Here is a 21,848-nt window from a genome sequence, read left to right as displayed (position 1 = left end):
TACTATAATACTGCCCCCTATGTACAAGAATATAACTACTATAATACTGCTCCTATGTACAAGGATATAACTTCTATAATACTGCCTCCTATGTACAAGAATATAACTACTATAATACTGCGCCTATGTACAAGAATATAACTACTATAATACTGCTCCCTATGTCCAATAATATAACTACTATAATACTGCCCCCTATGTACAAGAATATAACTACTATAATACTGCTCCTATGTACAAGGATATAACTTCTATAATACTGCCTCCTATGTACAAGAATATAACTACTATAATACTGCCCCTATGTACAAGAATATAACTACTATTATACTGCTCCTATGTACAAGAATATAACTACTATAATACTGCTCCCTATGTCCAATAATATAACTACTATAATACTGCCCCTATGTACAATAATATAACTACTATAATACTGCTCCTATGTACAAGAATATAACTACTATAATACTGCTCCTATGTACAAGAATATAACTACTATAATACTGCCCCCTATGTACAATAATATAACTACTATAATACTGTCCCCTATGTACAAGTGTTGGTTATATACAGGAACAGATGTTGTAATATTTGGAATATTTCTGCTTTTCTCTACCAGGGGGGCTATTTATCTGGTGACCATGTTTGCGCTGTGTACATTGTTTGTGCTGTTCCTTGGTGCCGTCCATTGTTAGTTCCCCAGGTCATGTACCACAAGTGCAGCCCTTCGTTCTAAAACTTGTTGCCCTCTCTGGAAGGATGGTAGCCCCTGTGGATCACGATCCGGCCGTGGCCAGTGTAGAAACAATGTGGTCTTTACACCGCTGGTCGCGGGACGAGCTCGACAATTTTACGATGATCGCCTGGACTGACCGCGCTTTTATTTCAACAATACTTGTAAATGTTTCGGGAACTACAGCGGCTACAACTGCGGCCAGTGCAAGTACGGCCGCTCCGGAGACAAGTGCGATCGCGAGAAGACCGTGGTGCGGAAAGAAATCCGCCAGCTCTCACTTTTGGAAAGAAAGAGGTTCTTCAGTTACTTGGCTTTGGCCAAAACCACCAAAAGCGCAGATTTTGTCATCCTGTCCACCGGGGACAGACACCACAGGGACTCGTACCGCTTCGTGGACGCCACCATCTTTGACGTTTTTGCTTGGATCCATTATTATTCCATGAAGCCCCTTCTGGTCAATGATACTTTTGATTTTAGCACAAACTACGCCCATCAGGGTCCGGCTTTCCCCGGTTGGCATCGTCTGGGTCTCATGTTCTTTGAGAGGGAAATTCAGCTCCTGAGCGGAGATGACGACTTCGCCATTCCTTATTACGACTGGAGAGGGGAGAAGAACTGCTCCATCTGCACCAACCAATTCCTTGGAGCCAGTAACGCACAAGGCTTCCTGGATGACGACTCGCACTTTGCATCCTGGAAAGTAAGTATCCGGAAATGACGTCAGAGAACTAAATATTGCATTGTGCCTCATGTGCTGATCCTTAATTCCATTATGTCTTATCCTCTAGTCACATCCAGAGCTGCATTCAAAATTCTGCAGCAAGCTTAAAAAGCAATTCAGGTGCATGCCTCGCTGCTGCTCCCTGCCGGTTCAGTTTCTATTTCTTGCAAATAATACACTGCTATGACACAGGGCTGAAGAAGTCAGGTTTCCAGAAGGCTCAAGAATTATGGCCGATGTGGAACAAAAATAGAAATATGCAACTCTGGATGTGACTAGAGTATAATGATCCTGGTTGCTAAAGTGTCCTTTTTAAGCTTCATCATAATGTAACAATTATGTAGCATCTTTTTGTAGAATTTATGTTGTGCTGTGCCTCTGTTATTCCTCCAGGAAAGGGATTAATTAATGGACAACTGGGTGATACTAGTAGGGGTCCATGTCCCCGTACACACTTACATTGTCCATGGAGAATGGGAAAATCCCAGTTCATATATTTCCAGGCGTAATAAGGCTATGTTCACATGTTGCATTTTTGCTGCCTTTTTTTCCCCGCAGGCAAAATCTGCTCTCTTGGCAGTGAAGAAGCAGCGTCAAAAAAGCAGGTTTTGGTGAGTTTTTGCTGTGTATTTGCGGTGTTTTTGCTGCGTTATTGTCACGGAATATTTGTCTCTTGTGCATGGTGATAAAGATAAGTGCATAAAAAATAACCTGATTTAACCTCCTCAGGTTTTGGCACCAATAGCGCAGCAAAACCTGATACCTGCGTTTTGTGCTGCATTTTTTGCTGCATTTTTGCACTTACCCATTGCTTTTCTATGGGTGAAAAACGCTGCAAAAACGCTGAAAGGAGCGACATGCTGCATTTTGCAAAAAGGCAGCTCTTTGACAAAACAGTCAGGAAAAAAACCCAAGGTGTGTGCATGAGATTTCTGAATTCTCATAGACTTTGCTGGTGCTGTAAAACGCAGCTTAGAATTTGCAGGGAAAAAAAAACGCAGCAAAAAAAAAAAAACGCTGCAAAAACGCAACGTGCCACAATGCGGAGTTATGAGAAAAGATGCCCCAGAATTATTATCATGCACTGTGGTCAGGATCACTTTAAAGGGACCTCAGACATGAGCATAGACAGCGAAAAAAAGGAAAAAGCCCCCCCAGCCAGAGCATAATACCCCTGATACCCCCTTTATTGTAGTAACCCTCTGTCCTCCACATCAGTCTATTTGCAGCGGGTTTAATTATGCCGATGCCTATTGCCAAACGGCGGGCGACGAGTGCCAGATGGAAAAACTGCACAGAAAACCGGGCTCCGATCCCCGCGCCAGTAATCTCCCCTCCTTCCAGGATGTAGAGGACACCCTCAAATGGAGGGACTTTGATACAGCCCCATACAACACGACCTCCAAGAGGAGCTTCCGCAACGCTTTAGAAGGTAGGTGACCGTCTCGTACCAGTCACCAATATATGTGGTCAGGAAGCTGAGATTATTAAGGTCCTGGATACTTTGTTGCAGACCTGATCTGACAAGGGCCCCCTTGCCCCATAGGGCCCCTGTGCGACTACTTTCCCTGCAGCCATGCCTCAGTCACTGGGCTATAATGTGACACAGACCAATGATATCACACCTCATTTCTCACTCACTCAATGTTTGATCCGTTTTTTTAGGCTTCCTGAGACCCTCGGACGGGACCACACTGGGGCGGAATATGCACAACTTAGTTCACATTTATTTGGGGGGAACCATGTCTCAAGTCCCCATCTCCAGCAACGACCCCATCTTCCTGCTGCATCACTGCTTTGTTGACAAGTAAGTTCCCTATTGTTATAGTTTCTATGATAATTATTAAATAATGATGCAAGGAAATGGGGGTAAAAAAATCCCTGTGAAAGCTTGTTTTGGGGTGAGACCCATCAGTTGTCACCCAGGTTTCCCAGAATCAGATGCAGACATGGGGGGTGAAACAATGATTGATTTTCAGGTGGTAACACCTTACAATTCCGGATACTGCAATTGTTCATTGTTTCCCTGGCTACTGTAGATACAAAGAAAAAAAAATCCAGTTTTGGTGACGAGTCCTGCTATCACAGCTGTAGTTCGTTACAATGTTACAGTTCATTAAAATTGCAGTCAATGTTAAACTCAGCAGCAGCAGAAATCTTTTTTCCTGTCTTGGACACTACATAGACACACTGTAAGAAAATACAACCGTGCTATCAGGACAAAGCCAGGGATATTCAGGACTAAACTAAGGACCGCAAGCAGAGGTAGTGAGGGTTCGTAGTGAGGATATTCAGGATCCACTTAAAGAGATTTGGCCGTGTACATGTAAAATTTGTAGCAATTTAATAAAATTGTCTTGCAGGATATTTGAAGAGTGGCTGCAAAGGTATAACGGGACCCCAGACCACTACCCCGAAAATGATCAGCTTGGACAAGGTCCCAATGAGTGCGCCACCCCCTACTTTCCCTGTTACAGGAACAAGGATTTTCTTTGCAGCTCATCTAAACTGGGATATAAATTCTCCAAGTACCAAGGAATGTGAAGGATTTCCCATCAAGGAGTTTCTGAAGATCAGTCTTCAGGAGCGCACTGCTTCTCTGCCTCCCTTCTTCCTACTTGTCGGGGGGGCGGTGCGCTCCTGATGATTGACAGTTCAGGCCAGTGGCATGGTCGCACCGCTGACCTAAACTGCGCGCTCTCCGAGCATTGTAAGAGCGCAGGGATACTCAAGCTGCCTGGATCCAGTGACATGCACAACTTCAATGCAGCGTTTGCAAACTGTATAGTTATAGGGTGTCTGTTACTAGGTTTTTGCAGCAAGATGTGGGGACAGAGACCCTGATTTCAGCAATATATCACTTTCTGGGCTGCTTGCTGCAGTTTATCTGCAGCAGCTCTACCAGTTCTCTGAACGCTTAGCTCTTTATAACCCCGCCCGCACCATTGATTGACAGCTTTCTGTGTACACTGTGCATAGGCAGAAAGCTGCTAATCAGTGCTGGGGAGTGGATGGACTACATGGCAGGAGATTTACTAGTCCTTTAGGGGTGATCTCCTGCTGATAAAATAGTGATTTCATCAAAACTACAGCAAGCAGCTCAGTAAGTGCAACATCTCTGGAATCAGGGTCTCTGCCCCTACATCATCCTGCTCTCAGATTAAGTAGCAAAAACCTGCTGACAGATTCCCTTTAAGAGCTTGCAAGTGCAGCACTCCTTTACTAGTAGACCGATCCTTGCCTATAAACAACAGCAAAGTTGGCCAGTAACCTAATCTAGAAGCAATAAATTGCACCATTAAAAATCCTTCGGTCCTTGAGAACAGAGGATTTTTAATAAGTTGATTATTTTTACAAGCGCTTTGCAATTTTTCCCATTTAATCAGATGACAAAACAACCTCTTTAAAGGGTATTTCAGCTGCTTTGTGAAGTCCTTGACTTGTTGCAGTTTTCTTGCGTGTGGTCCTATAAAAATATATATATATATATATACATATATTTATCTGTAGATTAGTTTACATTCTGATCCTGGGAAAGCCAGAAATCTAGTATTATAATATATGCAGTAACTTGCTGGAGGCGGCAAAACACAGAGCAATAAGAAGCACAATGTCATTGTTAGTAAATATCATGTTCCAATATTGATAAATAATAGCATCTATGTATCCAGTATGAACACCACATTCTGTCTGCACTTGTTATGTACCCAACGCTTTTGTTTTCTGGTTTGCAATGTCAAAACTTATCCACTTGCATCAAAACTCCCCCCAGTCTGATGAGAGTAATAGTTGTTGTTGCTTAGATCTTTGGAATAATAAGAATGCTGGGATAATGAGGGTTAATGAGGCCGAGCCGCCCTATTAGAGCCACTTACCACCGGCTCACAGATGGCTTTGATAATGGACATTACCTTCTCATTTGATTTAAGTGCATGGAGGGCTGTGCACTATTAATGGTTGTCATTACCAAAAATGATAGAGGAGCGCTCTTCTCTGCTCACTATAATCATCTTCATTGCGGTTATGTGTATTGTAATTATCTGTCGTTACATTGTCTCTGGCCCCTGCTATGGAGAGCAGCGTCCTATATGACCACAGCTCCATTACTCCTCCTAGTAGGGACGTGAATTTGAGCAGCTCCCTTAGCAGAGGGGTAACAAGGGGGTGCAAGGGCTGCAGTAACTCCCTGGTCCTAGATACTAGAGGGGCCATATGAGACGACCAATACTATCTTAATTAGGTGGGAACCCTGTTGGTGATTTTGCTTTAAGGAAAGGAGAGAGTTGTGGACTAGGGCAATGTCCCTTATTCTTCTCTAAGGAATGGAAAAAGGCGTCAAAGAAGCCTCCAACGCACCGATCCTATAACTGGAGGTTCATTAGGAAGAATCAGAACAAGCAGGGGGTGGTCCTGTTAATGGATACTCTTATTTCCCTTATTAACAATATAGTCACATTACCAACTTTGTATCATTCATTCAGCCCTATACTCCTAGGCTAACTACCCCAAACAAACAATTCTCAGTGATAGTCATATGGCACCGGGTTGTCAGACAGTTCTCAGCTAATGTAACTACAGCTTTATCTGATCATTAATGGAGGAATGCAATTATTAACAGTAAATTATAATAATCTGTATCTTGCTATAAGGATTATGCTGAAAATGAAATTCAATGGCAATAAAGAAAATATATAACAAAATATTAAAGATCTGTGATGTGAATGACTTTATGTAACACAATATCAGCACAATCGTCTGCTGGAATCCTCTGTGCTGCTGGAGAAACCCCGAGCTACGACCTCCTACCTCTCTTAATCGCCTTCATAGGTTAATGACAAATGATGGACAGGTCCTCCTGACAGACCATTCTGCTCCTGAAATACTCTGTACAGCACACACTATATGGCAGCAGTTACACCAACCAGTGATTCAACAAGTAATTTCTTAATTGATCCTTGGCATTGTGTGTCCCCCACATTAGAGACTCCCACAATTAACATAAATGACAAAGGTCAAAGTTTAGTGAGTCCATAAAGGTCTCTAATGTCATAAATCTGTTCACACAGAAGTCACTATGGTCCGAATACAAATCTAAGAATACCAATAATAGAAGAGTAACGAAGGTTCATTCCTCAGACAACTCTAATATCTAATCTGCACAGCAAGTTTTATATTAAATACATTTTTCATTCTAATGTCTTTCTGTTAAACCGAGCCCAGGACTAATATCAGCTGCAAGTGTACAGGATAAATATAATATTATATCACTATAAGGGCTAAAGGGATAGGAACATAATACGGCTCCTAAAGACAAGACTATAACTCGTATAATACTGCCTCCTATATACAAGAATAAAACTCGTATAATACTGCTCCTATATACAAGAATATAACTACTATAATACAGCCCTCTACGTACAAGAATATAACTATTATAATACTGCCCCCTATGTACAAGAATATAACTACTATAATACTGCTCCTATGTATAAGAATATAACTACTATAATACTTCTCCTATGTACAGGAGTATAACTACTATAATACTGCTCCTATGTACAAGAATATAACTACTATAATACTGCCCCATATGTACAAGAATATAACTACTATAATACTGCCCCTATGTACAAGAATATAACTACTATAATACTGCTCCTATATACAAGAATATAACTACTATAATACAGCCCTCTACGTACAAGAATATAACTATTATAATACTGCCCCCTATGTACAAGAATATAACTACTATAATACTGCTCCTATGTATAAGAATATAACTACTATAATACTTCTCCTATGTACAGGAGTATAACTACTATAATACTGCTCCTATGTACAAGAATATAACTACTATAATACTGCTCCTATGTACAGGAGTATAACTACTATAATACTGCTCCTATGTACAAGAATATAACTACTATAATACTGCCCCCTATGTACAAGAATATAACTACTATAATACTGCCCCCTATGTACAAGAATATAACTACTATAATACTGCTCCTATGTATAAGAATATAACTACTATAATACTTCTCCTATGTACAAGAATATAACTACTATAATACTGCTCCTATGTACAAGAATATAACTAGTATAATACTGCCCCCTATGTACAAGAATATAACTACTATAATACTGCTCCTATGTATAAGAATATAACTACTATAATATTGCTCCTATGTACAAGAATATAACTACTATAATACTGCCCCCTATGTACAAGAATATAACTACTATAATACTGCTCCTATGTACTAGAATATAACTACTATAATACTGCCCCTATGTACAAGAATATGACTACTATAATACTGCCCCCTATGTACAAGAATATAACTACTATAATACTGCTCCTAAGTACTAGAACATAACTACTATAATACTGCCCCTATGTACAAGAATATAACTACTATAATACTGCCGCTATGTACAAGAATATAACTAGTATAATACTGCCCCCTATGTACAAGAATATAACTACTATAATACTGCTCCTATGTATAAGAATATAACTACTATAATATTGCTCCTATGTACAAGAATATAACTACTATAATACTGCCCCCTATGTACAAGAATATAACTACTATAATACTGCTCCTATGTACTAGAATATAACTACTATAATACTGCCCCTATGTACAAGAATATAACTACTATAATACTGCCCCTATGTACCAGAATATAACTACTATAATACTGCCGCTATGTACAAGAATATAACTACTATAATACTGCTCCTATCTACAAGAATACAAATACTATAATACTGCCCCTTATGTACAAGAATATAACTACTATAATACTGCCCCCTATGTACAAGAATATGCCTACTATAATACTGCTCCTATGTACAAGAATATAACTACTATAATACTGCTCCCTATAAACAAGAATATAACTACTATAATACTGCCCCCTATGTACAAGAATATAACTACTATAATATTGCTCCTATGTACAAGAATATAACTACTATAATACTGCTCCTATGTACAAGAATATAACTACTATAATACTGCCCCCTATGTACAAGAATATAACTACCATAATACTGCACCCTATGTACAAGAATATAACTACTATAATACTGCCCCTATGTACAAGAATATAACTACTATAATACTGCCCCTATGTACAAGAATATAACTGCTATAACACTGCCCCTGTGTACAAGAATATAACTACTATAATACTGCCCCTATGTACAAGAATATAACTACTATAATACTGCTCCTATGTACAAGAATATAACTACTATAATACTGCCCCCTATGTACAAGAATATAACTACTATAATACTGCCCCTATGTACAAGAATATAACTACTATAATACTGCTCCCTATGTACAAGAATATAACTACCATAATACTGCACCCTATGTACAAGAATATAACTACCATAATACTGCACCCTATGTACAAGAATATAACTACTATAACACTGCTCCTATGTACAAGAATATAACTACTATAATACTGCTCCTATGTATAAGAATATAACTATTATAATACTGCCCCTATGTACAAGAATATAACTACTATAATACTGCCCCCTACGTACAAGAATATAACTACTATAATACTGCCCCCTATGTGCAAGAATATAACTGCTATAATACTGCTCCTCTGTACAAGAATATAACTACTATAATACTGCCCCTATGTACAAGAATATAACTACTATAATACTGCTCCTATGTACAAGAATATAACTACTGTAATACTGCCCCTATGTACAAGAATATAATTACTATAATACTGCCCCCTATGTACAAGAATATAACTACTATAATACTGCCCCCTATGTACAAGAATATAACTACTATAATACTACCCCTATGTACAAGAATATAACTACTATAATACTGCTCCTATGTATAAGAATATAACTATTATAATACTGCCCCTATGTACAAGAATATAACTACTATAATACTGCTCCTATGTACAAGAATATAACTACTATAATACTGCTCCTAGGTACAAGAATATAACTATTATAATACTGCCCCTATGTACAAGAATATAACTACTATAATACTGCCCCTATATACAAGAATATAACTACTATAACACTGCTCCTATGTACAAGAGTATAACTACTATAATACTGCCCCCTATGTACAAGAGTATAACTACTATAATACTGCCCCTATGTACAAGAATATAACTACTATAATACTGCCCCGTATGTACATGAATATAACTACTATAATACTGCCCCTATGTACAAGAATATAACTACTGTAATACTGCTCCTATGTACAAGAATATAACTACTATAATACTGCCCCCTATGTACAAGAATATAACTACTATAATACTGCCCCCTATGTACAAGAATATAACTATTATAATACTGCCCCTATGTACAAGAATATAACTACTATAATACTGCCCCTATGTACAAGAATATAACTACTATAATAATGCTCCTATGTACAAGAATATAACTACTATAATACTGCTCCTATGTACAAGAATATAACTACTATGATACTGCTCCTATGTACAAGAATATAACTACTATAATACTGCTCCTATGTACAAGAATATAACTACTATAATACTGCCCCTATGTACAAGAATATAACTACTATAATACTGCTCCTGTTAGAACTCTCCTGTTAGTTTTTTTCTAGTTTGCTGGTCACATGACCATTTTTGCCTATTTAATCTGGCTCCGCCCTCCTGGCCTTGCTGGACTTCATTGTATTACTACTCTTGAGCTAGCTTGGTACTCTGTTACATTTCTCTTTTAGTTTTGCTAGGTCTTCGGACCTTTATGTTCTATGTTGTGTGTTTGTCTTTTTCTGCTACAATTTCTGCTAGGAGGTGTCCAACTTTATCCCAGTCCCTAGTTCTTGTAGGGATCCCTCCCTTGCATCTATAGGTCTTCGTACAGACTAACCGAGGACTTTAGCGGGTCTGATCGCAGGATCAGGTTCCCCGTTACATCGTAGGGATCCAGTTTAGTTCTATTGTAGGGACAGATTTCCTTTCTTTCCTTAGTGCTTGTAGCAGATCATAACAGTAAGTCCAGCCCAAAAAATATCTCTAAGGAAAGACTTCCAGTTTCCATCATGGTCTCGGTTCAAGATTTGGCTCAACGCTTGCAGGGACTCTCTCTGGAGGTGGCCGAGCTCCAACAACACATGAGTAGCTGTTCTGGAGCACATTTTGTGGAGCCAAAGGTACGTCTGCCTGATCTATTTTTTGGTGAACAACAAGATTTTTTTTCCTTTAAAAAAGTTGTTTATTGTATTTTCGTTTGAGACCCAGATCCTCTGGTGATGAATCACAGCGCATAGGGTTCATAATGTCACTTTTGCGCAAAGAACCTCAGGGATGGGCCTTTTCTCTCCAACCTAGTGATCCGTGCTTTAGATCAGTGGATAGTTTTTTTTCTGCTTTGGGTTTGTTGTACGATGATCCTGATCGTGTCTCATCTGCTGAGTCTGAATTGAGACGTTTGAGGCAGGGATCAGGTAATGTGGAAAAATATTGTTCTCACTTCCGTTGGTGGTCTGCCCAGGTGGGGTGGAATGATTCAGCTTTGAAAAGTTTGTTTCTTGCGGGGCTAGGTGAAAGGGTTAAAGATTTGCTGATTGCTTATCCCACACCTGGAAACTTGCAGGAGGCTATGCTATTAGCTATACGGGTGGACAGGAGACTGCGTGCTAGGGTTAATGAGAGCAAATCCTCTGCTATGTCAGCTCCGAGTCTTGAGAGGGTCTGTGCTGACAAAGGAGAGCCGATGGACATTGGGGCGATGACACCCCGCTCTCAGGAAAAAGACCGCAGGCTTTCTGAAGGTTTGTGCTTCTATTGCGGAAATTCTGGTCATTTTATTAAGAACTGTGTGCTTCGTATGAACAAAGAAAAAAAAATGGTCAGTTATGCACGTATAGCCTGTTTAAATACTAAGGGAGTATTCCTATCTGCTACTACCGCCGCTCAGGAAGAATTAATTGAATTTCGGGTATTTGTGGATTGTGGTTCTACTCTGAATGTGATTGATGGGGGATTCTTGGAAAAACTTCCATTAAAACCTAAACCTTTGTCATCCCCTATTGCTGTGGTTTCTGTTGATGCTCTCCCTTGAAGAGTGTTACTCACAAGGTCTGTGAGTTTCCCCTCACTATTAATGGTGTTCATCAAGAGAATTTGGATTTGGTAGTATTGAATAATTTGCCTTCTCCAGTAATATTGGGTTTGCCCTGGTTAAAATTGCACAATCCTGTACTGGATTGGTCTACCAATGAAATTAAGTTCTGGAGCCCTAAATGTTATGACAAGTGTTGTAACGGACGTATTGCTGCGGTGGGAAAAGGGGAATTGCCTGTACCTATTCAGGATTTTTGGAGAGTTTTTTCTGAGGAGGAGTCACAAATTTTGTCTCCCCATAGAGACTATGATTGTACCATTGAATTTGTCCCTGGAGCGATTCTTCCTAAAAGTCGTTTATTTAATCTTACTATTCCTGAGAGAAAGGCTTTGGAGGAATACATACAGACAAGCTTGGCCGCCGGTCACATTAGGCCTTCCAAGTCTCCTGTGGCTGTTGGATTTTTTTTGGTTAAAAAAAAAGATGGCGGTTTACGTCCTTGTCTGGACTTTCGTGAGATTAATAAAATTACTGTACGCAATCCTTACCCACTGCCATTGATTCCTGATCTGTTTAACCAGTTAATGGGGGCCAAGTGGTTCTCTAAAATTGACCTTAAGGGGGCATACAATCTGTTGCGCATGAAGGAGGGTGATGAATGGAAGACTGCTTTTAACACTCCTGTGGGTCATTTTGAGAATCTGGTTATGCCTTTTGGTCTCACCAATGCTCCAGCATTTTTTCAGAATCTTATTAATGACATCCTTAGATCTTTAATCGGCAAAAATGTGGTTGTGTATTTGGATGACATTCTGATTTATTCGCCTGATCTGGAGTCTCATTGGCGGAGCGTGCGTGAGGTATTACAGTTATTAATGGACAATTCGCTTTTTGCTAAGCTGGAGAAATGTGAGTTCGCTGTACAGAGAATTAGTTTTTTGGGCTACATTATCTCCAGCGAGGGCTTTGAGATGGACCCTGTGAAGGTTCAGGCGGTTCAGGAATGGCCTAGGCCTATTGGTTTGAAATCGATACAGAGGTTTTTGGGTTTCGCCAATTATTACAGAAAATTCATAAAAAAAAATTCTATTATTGTCAAACCGCTGACCGATCTCACCAGGAAAGGTTCTAATACGGTTCAGTGGACTTCTGAGGCCATTGAAGCTTTTGTGTTTCTAAAGGAGAGGTTCACCTCTGCTCCCATCCTTATGCAGCCTGATGTGACTAAGCCGTTTTTGGTTGAGGTTGATGCTTCTTCGGTGGGGGTCGGTGCGGTGTTGTCTCAGGAAAACAAGGATGGATTACATCCCTGTGCCTTTTTTTCAAAAAATTTTTCTGAGACTGAACTTAATTACGATATTGGTAATCGGGAATTGCTGGCGATTAAACTCGCATTTGAACACTGGCGTCACCTCTTGGAAGGTGCTGAATTTCCCATTCAGGTTTTCACTGATCATAAAAATCTGATCTATCTTGATGCTGCCAAGCGCTTGAATGCCCGTCAGGCTAGGTGGGCACTTTTTTTCTCGCGGTTTAATTTTTCCGTTACTTACATCCCGGGTACCAAGAATGTTAAAGCGGATGCTTTGTCTCGCAGCTTTTCTCCCATGGTCGGTGTTGAGGAGGAAGAGGAGACCATTTTACAAGAAGGTGTTGTGATTGCTGCTTTGGACTCCGTTTTGGAGGATGAGATTCTTAAAGCTCAGGAGAATGCCCCATCTAACACTCCCCATGGGAAGTTGTTTGTGCCTAGGACTTTTAGGAGAGATTTGTTTGTTGAGTGTCATGAGTCTCGGTTGGCAGGTCATCCAGGAATTTCTGAGACCAAGAGACTTGTGGGTCGCAGTTTTTGGTGGCCTGGATGGCAGAAGGAAGTCATTAAGTGGGTGCGCCAATGTACTGTGTGTGCATGATCCAAGTCTTCGCATGCTCCTGCTGCGGGGTTGCTTTGCCCTCTGGAGGTTCCTAGTGCACCTTGGACACATCTGGCTATGGACTTTATTACTGACCTTCCCCCCTCTGAGGGTTTCACGGTCATCTGGGTGGTCGTGGACCGTTTTAGCAAGATGTGTCACTTGGTTCCCTTCATCAAACTGCCCTGCACTAAGACACTCGCTAAGGCCTTTGTCAAGGAAATTGTCAGACTACATGGTGTTCCTACTGACATTGTTTCTGATAGGGGTCCTCAGTTCGTGGCTCGTTTTTGGCGTGCCTTTTGTGACAGGTTGGGAGTTCATTTGTCGTTTTCATCCGGATATCATCCTGAGTCTAATGGCCAGACAGAAAGGAAAAATCAGGATGTTGAGCAGTTCTTGCGTTGCTTTGTGGCAGACAATCAGGAGGGGTGGTCTGAGTTTCTCCCACTCGCTGAATTTGCTCTTAACAATCATACATCCTCTTCTGCTGGGTGTTCGCCTTTTTTTTGTTGTTCAGGGAGACATCCGTCGTTTGGGTCATTCTCTAAATTGGTATCGGCTGTGCCGGAGGAGGAGAGTTTTTCCGGTGATTTAGAGAGAGTTTGGACGGATGTGCGTGATAATCTTCAGGAGGCTAACAAAAAATCTAAGAGGTACTTTGATAGGAAACGGCAAGAGGTTTTGTTTGCTATTGGTGACATGGTTTGGTTGTCCTCTAAGAATCTGCGATTGAGGATTCCTTCGAAAAAATTGGGTCCCAAGTTTGTAGGGCCATTTAAGGTGCTTCAGGTAGTTAACCAATCTGCTGTTAGGTTGGAGGTTCCTACCTCCTGGAAGATTAATCCGGTGTTTCATGTTTCTCTGTTGAAAAAAGCTGATGTGTCGGATGGTGACGCCTCTGCCACTGTTCCTCCGGTGGTGGAGGACGGGGAATACGAAATTTCCCGCATCCTAAATTCTAGACGGTATAGAGGGAGTTTGCAGTATCTCGTCGCTTGGAAGGGTTTTGGACCCGAGGATAACTCATGGGTGAGGGCGGATGATGTTTCTGCTTCCAGACTTGTCAGAGCGTTTCACAAGAGGTTTCCTGATAAGCCCGGGCCTAGGGGATCCAGAGGATCCTCTTAGAAGAAGGGGTACTGTTAGAACTCTCCTGTTAGGTTTTTTCTAGTTTGCTGGTCACATGACCATTTTTGCCTATTTAATCCGGCTCCGCCCTCCTGGCCTTGCTGGACTTCATTGTATTTTCTACTCTTGAGCTAGCTTGTTGCTTTGTTACCGTTCTCTGTTAGTTTTGCTAGGTCTTCTGACCTCTATGTTCTATGTTGTGTGTTTGTCTTTTACTGCTACAATTTCTGCTAGGAGGTGTCCAACTTTATCCCAGTCCCTAGTTCTTGTAGAGATCCCTCCCTTGCATCTATAGGTCTTCGATACAGACTAGCCGAGGACTTTAGCGGGTCTGATCGCAGGATCAGGTTCCCCGTTACATCGTAGGGATCCAGTTTAGTTCTATTGTAGGGACAGATCTCCTGTCTTTCCTTAGTGCTTGTAGCAGATCGTAACAGCTCCTATGTACAACAATATAACTACAATAATACTGCTCCTATGTACAACAATATAACTACTATAATACTGTCCCCTATGTACAAGATTATAACTACTATAATACTGCCCGTATGTACAAGAATATAACTACTATAATACTGCCCCTATGTACAAGAATATAACTACTATAATACTGCTCCCTATGTACAAGAATATAACTACTATAATACTGCCCCTATGTACAAGAATATAACTATTATAATACTGTCCCCTATGTACAAGATTATAACTACTATAATACTGCCCCTATGTGCAAGAATATAACTACTATAATACTGTCCCCTATGTACAAGAATATAACTACTATAATACTGCCTCTATGTACAAGAATATAACTACTATAATACTGCCCGTATGTACAAGAATATAACTACTATAATACTGCCCCCTATGTACAAGAATATAACTACTATAATACTGCTCCCTATGTACAAGAATATAACTACTATAATACTGCCCCTATGTACAAGAATATAACTACTATAATACTGCCCCTATGTACAAGAATATAACTACTATAATACTGCTCCTATGAATAAGAATATAACTACTATAATACTGCCTCTTATGTACAAGAATATAACTACTATAATACTGCTCCTATGTACAAGAATATAACTACTATAATACTGCCCCTATGTACAAGAATATAACTACTATAATACTGCCGCTATGTACAAGAATATCACTACTATAATACTGCCCCTATGTACAAGAATATAACTACTGTAATACTGCTGCTATGTACAAGAATATAACTACTATAATACTGCACCTATATACAAGAATATAACTACTATAATACTGCACCTATATACAAGAATATAACTACTATAATACTGCTCCTATGTACAAGAATATAACTACTATAATACTGCCACTATGTACAAGAATATAACTACTATAATACTGCTCCTATGTACAAGAATATAACTACTATAATACTGCCCCTATGTACAAGAATATAACTACTATAATACTGCCCCCTATGTACAAGAATATAACTACTATAATACTGCACCTATATACAAGAATATAACTACTATAATACTGCTCCTATATACAAGAATATAACTACTATAATACTGCCGCTATGTACAAGAATATAACTACTATAATACTGCTCCTATGTGCAAGAATATAACTACTATAATACTGCCCCTATATACAAGAATATAACTACTATAATACTGCCTCTATGTACAAGAATATCACTACTATAATACTGCCCCTATGTACAAGAATATTACTACTGTAATACTGCTGCTATGTACAAGAATATAACTACTATAATACTGCACCTATATACAAGAATATAACTACTATAATACTGCACCTATATACAAGAATATAACTACTATAATACTGCTCCTATGTACAAGAATATAACTACTATAATACTGCTCCTATGTACAAGAATATAACTACTATAATGCTGCTCCTATGTACAAGAATATAACTACTATAATACTGCCCCTATGTACAAGAATATAACTACTATAATACTGCCCCCTATGTACAAGAATATAACTACTATAATACTGCTCCTATGTACAAGAATATAACTACTATAATGCTGCTCCTATGTACAAGAATATAACTACTATAATGCTGCTCCTATGTACAAGAATATAACTACTATAATACTGCCCCTATGTACAAGAATATAACTACTATAATACTGCCCCTATGTACAAGAATATAACTACTATAATAGTGCCCCTATGTACAAGAATATAACTACTATAATACTGCCCCCTATGTACAAGAATATAACTACTATAATACTGCCCCCTATGTACAAGAATATAACTACTATAATACTGCACCTATATACAAGAATATAACTACTATAATACTGCTCCTATATACAAGAATATAACTACTATAATACTGCCGCTATGTACAAGAATATAACTACTATAATACTGCTCCTATGTGCAAGAATATAACTACTATAATACTGCCCCTATATACAAGAATATAACTACTATAATACTGCCTCTATGTACAAGAATATCACTACTATAATACTGCCCCTATGTACAAGAATATAACTACTATAATACTGCCCCCTATGTACAAGAATATAACTACTATAATACTGCACCTATATACAAGAATATAACTAGTATAATACTGCTCCTATGTACAATAATATAACTACTATAATGCTGCCCCTATGTACAAGAATATAACTACTATAATACTGCCCCCTATGTACAAGAATATAACTACTATAATACTGCCCCTATGTACAAGAATATAACTACTATAATACTGCCCCCTATGTACAAGAATATAACTACTATAATACTGCCCCCTATGTACAAGAATATAACTACTATAATACTGCACCTATATACAAGAATATAACTACTATAATACTGCTCCTATGTACAAGAATATAACTACTATAATACTGCCCCTATGCTGGAGAATATTCCTGTTTCCTTAGCTCCTGCTCTGTAGTATGTGGTTGGATGTTACATTTGGCTCGGAGTGTTAGAAATCCTTTGTGATCCGTTACACATGAATCTGTGATCTCCCGGGGGGATGATAATTTCGATGTCTCCTTTATTTATTCGCCCTCTCCCTGGATTCGCCCCCTTGTATCGGTTGCTCTCGGAGCCGCTGCTGTTACTTCATTTCGGATTATTTAGATTTGCGGTGGATTCTAATAATGGGCTTCTCAGTCGTTTGCTACTAATTAATTTGATTCCTCCTTTGCTAATTCATAGTCAGATACTGGCGATTACTGCGGAGGCAAAACAGGGACAAATACTTAACATTCTGCGGGGGTCCCGGCTTCACCCACTGATTAATAGGGGGGGTTATTATGATTAATCTTCTAATTTACTTTGTCATTTTTAAGATCTCTGCTTTCCCTCAGTGGAGGAATGTAAATGATAATTATAGTAATTCTTGGCAATCCTCTGTGGGCTGAACAGATCGGACTCCAGAGTTACTTTGTAGCAATTAGGGCAGAGAAGACTAGACTGGAAACAATAGTAGCAGACCCTCAGCTGTGAGACGTTTCAAATATTAACAACTCTTCCCTTTTAGATTAATATGAAAGCAATATGTCCGCCCCTATACAATCTGCATTATAGGCGCTCAGCTAAACTGATCAGGACAAACTTGCTGACGGTTTCCAGTAACAACCAGCAGTATTGTGAGTGCAGCTCTGGGGCAGCAGGCAGCTTGTTATTCAGAAGTTACATTGTATTAATTTGTAAGATGTGAAGGGGCTGGAGGAGGCTATGTGCATTACTGCTAGTCATTCTGCAGCCGGCGGTTTCCACAGTCTTCTGCTCTGACAGTAAAGAACCCTTTCGCACAGGCTGGGTGCTGCATTGCCTCGTGGTCGATATATGGTCGATATCTCACATTTAGCTCAGTAGATGGAAGCTTCGTCTCCTGTTTTAAGCCTCAGTGACTGATAATTGAGCTGAGCAGAGGACGCAGCCCCCCGCGGACCCCGCCATGCTCCACACTCCGCCACAGGCTCTGGCTGCGACATCTCAGCTCCTGCACTTCAACCCTGAGGGACAAGGAGAAATTCGCTCTCAGATTTTTTTTTTTCTTATTGTCTAAGGGCAAAAGGAAGCAGAAAGTCATTGAGGCTGCGGGCTGAAACCTCTGCTGTTAACCCAAGAACCACACAGAAACACAAATCAAGAGCCCATCTCTAGAAATACTCTGTGCTGCTGGGAGATTCTGGTCGTTCCTCTATGTATTAATCACTCTACGATCTCCAGTAAGATCATTCCCTAAATACTCTGTGCTGCTGTTGACTTTACCATTTCTACTATGTAACTTTCACTGTACAATATCCCACAATGTCATCTATTTCCTCTTCTGAAATACTCTGTGCTGCTAGATGCCCCCCCCCCCAAAGAAAAAAAATCATTATTAAGCTAGAACATGTGTTTTATCTATCTATCCACAGTGTGGGAAATAAGTATTTGATCCCTTGCTGTTTTTGTAAGTTTGCCCACTGACAAAGACATGAACCGTCTATAATTTCAAGGGTCTGTTAAGTTTAACATTGGGAGATAGAATATCCAAAAAAATCAAGAAAATCACATTGTATAAATTAGATACATTTTTTTGCATTTTGCAGTGAGAAATAAGTATTTGATCCCCTACAAACCATTATGAGTTCTGGCTGCTACAGACCAGTTAGACGCTCCTAATCAACTTGTAACCTGCATTACAGACAACTGTCTTACATAGTCACCTGTATAAAAGACTCCTGTCCACAGACTCAATTAATCAGACTCTAACCTCTACAACATGGGCAAGACCAAAGAGCTTTCTAAGGATGTCAGGGACAAGATCATAGACCTGCACAAACCTGGAATGGGCTACACAACCATAAGTAAGACGCTGGGTGAGGAGGAGACAACTGTTGGTGCAATAGTAAGAAAATGGAAGAAATACAAAATGACTGTCAATCGACATCGATCAGGGGCACCGTGCAAAATCTCACCTTGTGGGGTATCCTTGATCATGAGGAAGGTGATAGATCAGCCTAAAACTACATAGGGGTAACTTGTTAATGATCTCAAGGCAGCTGGGACCACAGTCACCAAGAAAACCATTGGTAACACATTGCGCCTTAAAGGTTTAAAATCCTGCAGTGCCCACAAGGTCCCCCTGCTCAAGAAGGCACATGTGCGGGCCCGTCTGAAGTTTGCCAATGAACACCTGGATGATTCTGTGAGTTATTGGGAGAAGGTGCTGTGGTCAGATGAGGAAAAAATTGAGCTCTTTGGCATTAACTCAACTCGCCGTGTTTGGAGGAAGAAGAAGGATGAGTACAACCCTAAGAACATCGTCCCAACCGTGAAGCATGGTGGGGGAAGCATTATACTTTGGGGGTGCTTTTCTGCAAAGGGGACATGATGACTGCACCGTACAGAAGGGAAGATGGATGGGGTCATGTATCGCAAGATTTTGGCTAACAACTTCCTTCCCTCAGTAAGAGCATTGAAGATGGGTTGTGGCTGGGTCTTCCAGTAAGACAATGGCCCAAAACATACAGCCAAAGCAACAAAGGAGTGGCTCAAAAAGAAGCACAGTAAGGTCCTAGCCAGTCTCCAGACCTGACTGCTGTGCTTGCCAACAAGGGTTTTGCCACTAAGTATTAAGTGTTGTTTGCCAGAGGGATCAAATACTTATTTCTCACTGCAAAATGCAAAAAAATGTATCTAACTTATACAATGTGATTTTCTTGATTTTTTAGGATATTCTATCTCCCAATGTTAAACTTAACAGACCCTTGAAATTATAGACGGTTCATGTCTTTGTCAGTGGGCAAACTTACAAAAACAGCAAGGGATCAAATACTTATATCCTTCACTGTATCATCTATCATCTATCTATCTATCTATCTATCATCTATCTATCTATTATCTATCTATCTATTATCTATCATCTATCTATTATCTATCTATTATTTATCTATTATCTATCTATTATCTATCTATCTATTATCTATCAATCATCTATCTATTATCTATCTATTATCTATCATCTATCTATTATCTATCTATTATCTATCTATCTATTATCTATCATCTTTCTATTATCTATCTATTATCTATCTATTATCTATATATTATCTATTATCTATCTATTATCTATTATCTATCAATCTATTATCAATCTATTATCTATCTATTATCTATCTATTTATTATCTATCTATTATCTATCTATTATCTATATATCTATTATCTATATATCTATCTGTTATCTATTATCTATATATCTATCTGTTAACTATCTTTCTGGGATTATTCTTTTTGATATTGTTCTTGGTTTTTATTCTGACAGCACAGATGCCGGGTTCCCCTTTAAGTGATGTGCAGACATGGCAGTGACGGGTGTGACTATAAAGCGCTGTGACTTCTGGGCAAATTGTGATGTTATTTAACATAAATTGCAATGTAGGAAATGTAATCTATGCAGAGATGATCTGAAACTCGGAGCGACAGAAAGTGGTGCCAGCGAATATGTCACATTGCGAGCAGGATTGTCATGTCACATCCCCACTTAGCAGGCAAATGGCTGTCAGCTCGGATCCACTCACCGGCACAGCAAGACTTCATTATAATCCCCCGAAATATGTCTGACACACCACACTGTATACTTACATCACATGTCTATAGTGTCTATATACTGTACATCGCCTGCAGGGGCGTACATAGAAATCATGGTGCCCCATATAAGAAGTTGCTATTGGGCAACCCCTCCCCCAGCAAATAAAAATAATGAATATTCAGCGGGGTCACAGTAGGGCATATCGCGAAACTTTGCAGCATTTACGCGTTTACGGACCCAATTGGGCAGATCATCAGCAGATTTGGCTTTCAGTACCATCTTTATGCTGATGACACAACTATACACCTCACCCCCTGACCTCACCCCCGCTGTACTACAGAACACCAGTGACTGTCTGGCCGCAGGTTCCAACATCATGTCCGCTCTCTACCTGAAACTCAACCTTTCCAAAACTGAACTTCTTCTGCTCCCGCCGTCTACTCACCTCCCTAAATCTGACATCTCCCTCTGTGTGTGGCACCACAATAACAGCAGGCGTGTTGTCTGGGCGTTGTGTTTGACACCAATCTCTCCTTCACCTTCCATATACAATCTCTTTCACCTGAAGAACATCTCTAGAATCCGCCCCTTTCTTACCTTGGAAAGAACAAAAACCCTCACTGTTGCCCTGATC

The 21,848-nt window shown here is 39.6% G+C and overlaps 1 pseudogene; it reads left to right on the top strand.

Annotated features, from left to right (window-relative positions):
• The first annotated feature begins 644 nt into the window (after nt 1–644).
• LOC141152847 (tyrosinase-like) lies at nt 645–4,004 on the top strand (annotated as a pseudogene).
• The last annotated feature ends 17,844 nt before the right edge of the window (nt 4,005–21,848 follow it).

The sequence above is a fragment of the Phyllobates terribilis genome, unplaced genomic scaffold (genome assembly GCF_046119375.1).
Source record: "Phyllobates terribilis strain yellow unplaced genomic scaffold, ASM4611937v1 Scaffold_7__3_contigs__length_470593459, whole genome shotgun sequence".
Lineage (NCBI taxonomy): Eukaryota > Metazoa > Chordata > Amphibia > Anura > Dendrobatidae > Phyllobates > Phyllobates terribilis.
This window is presented reverse-complemented; position numbering and strand designations above follow the sequence as displayed.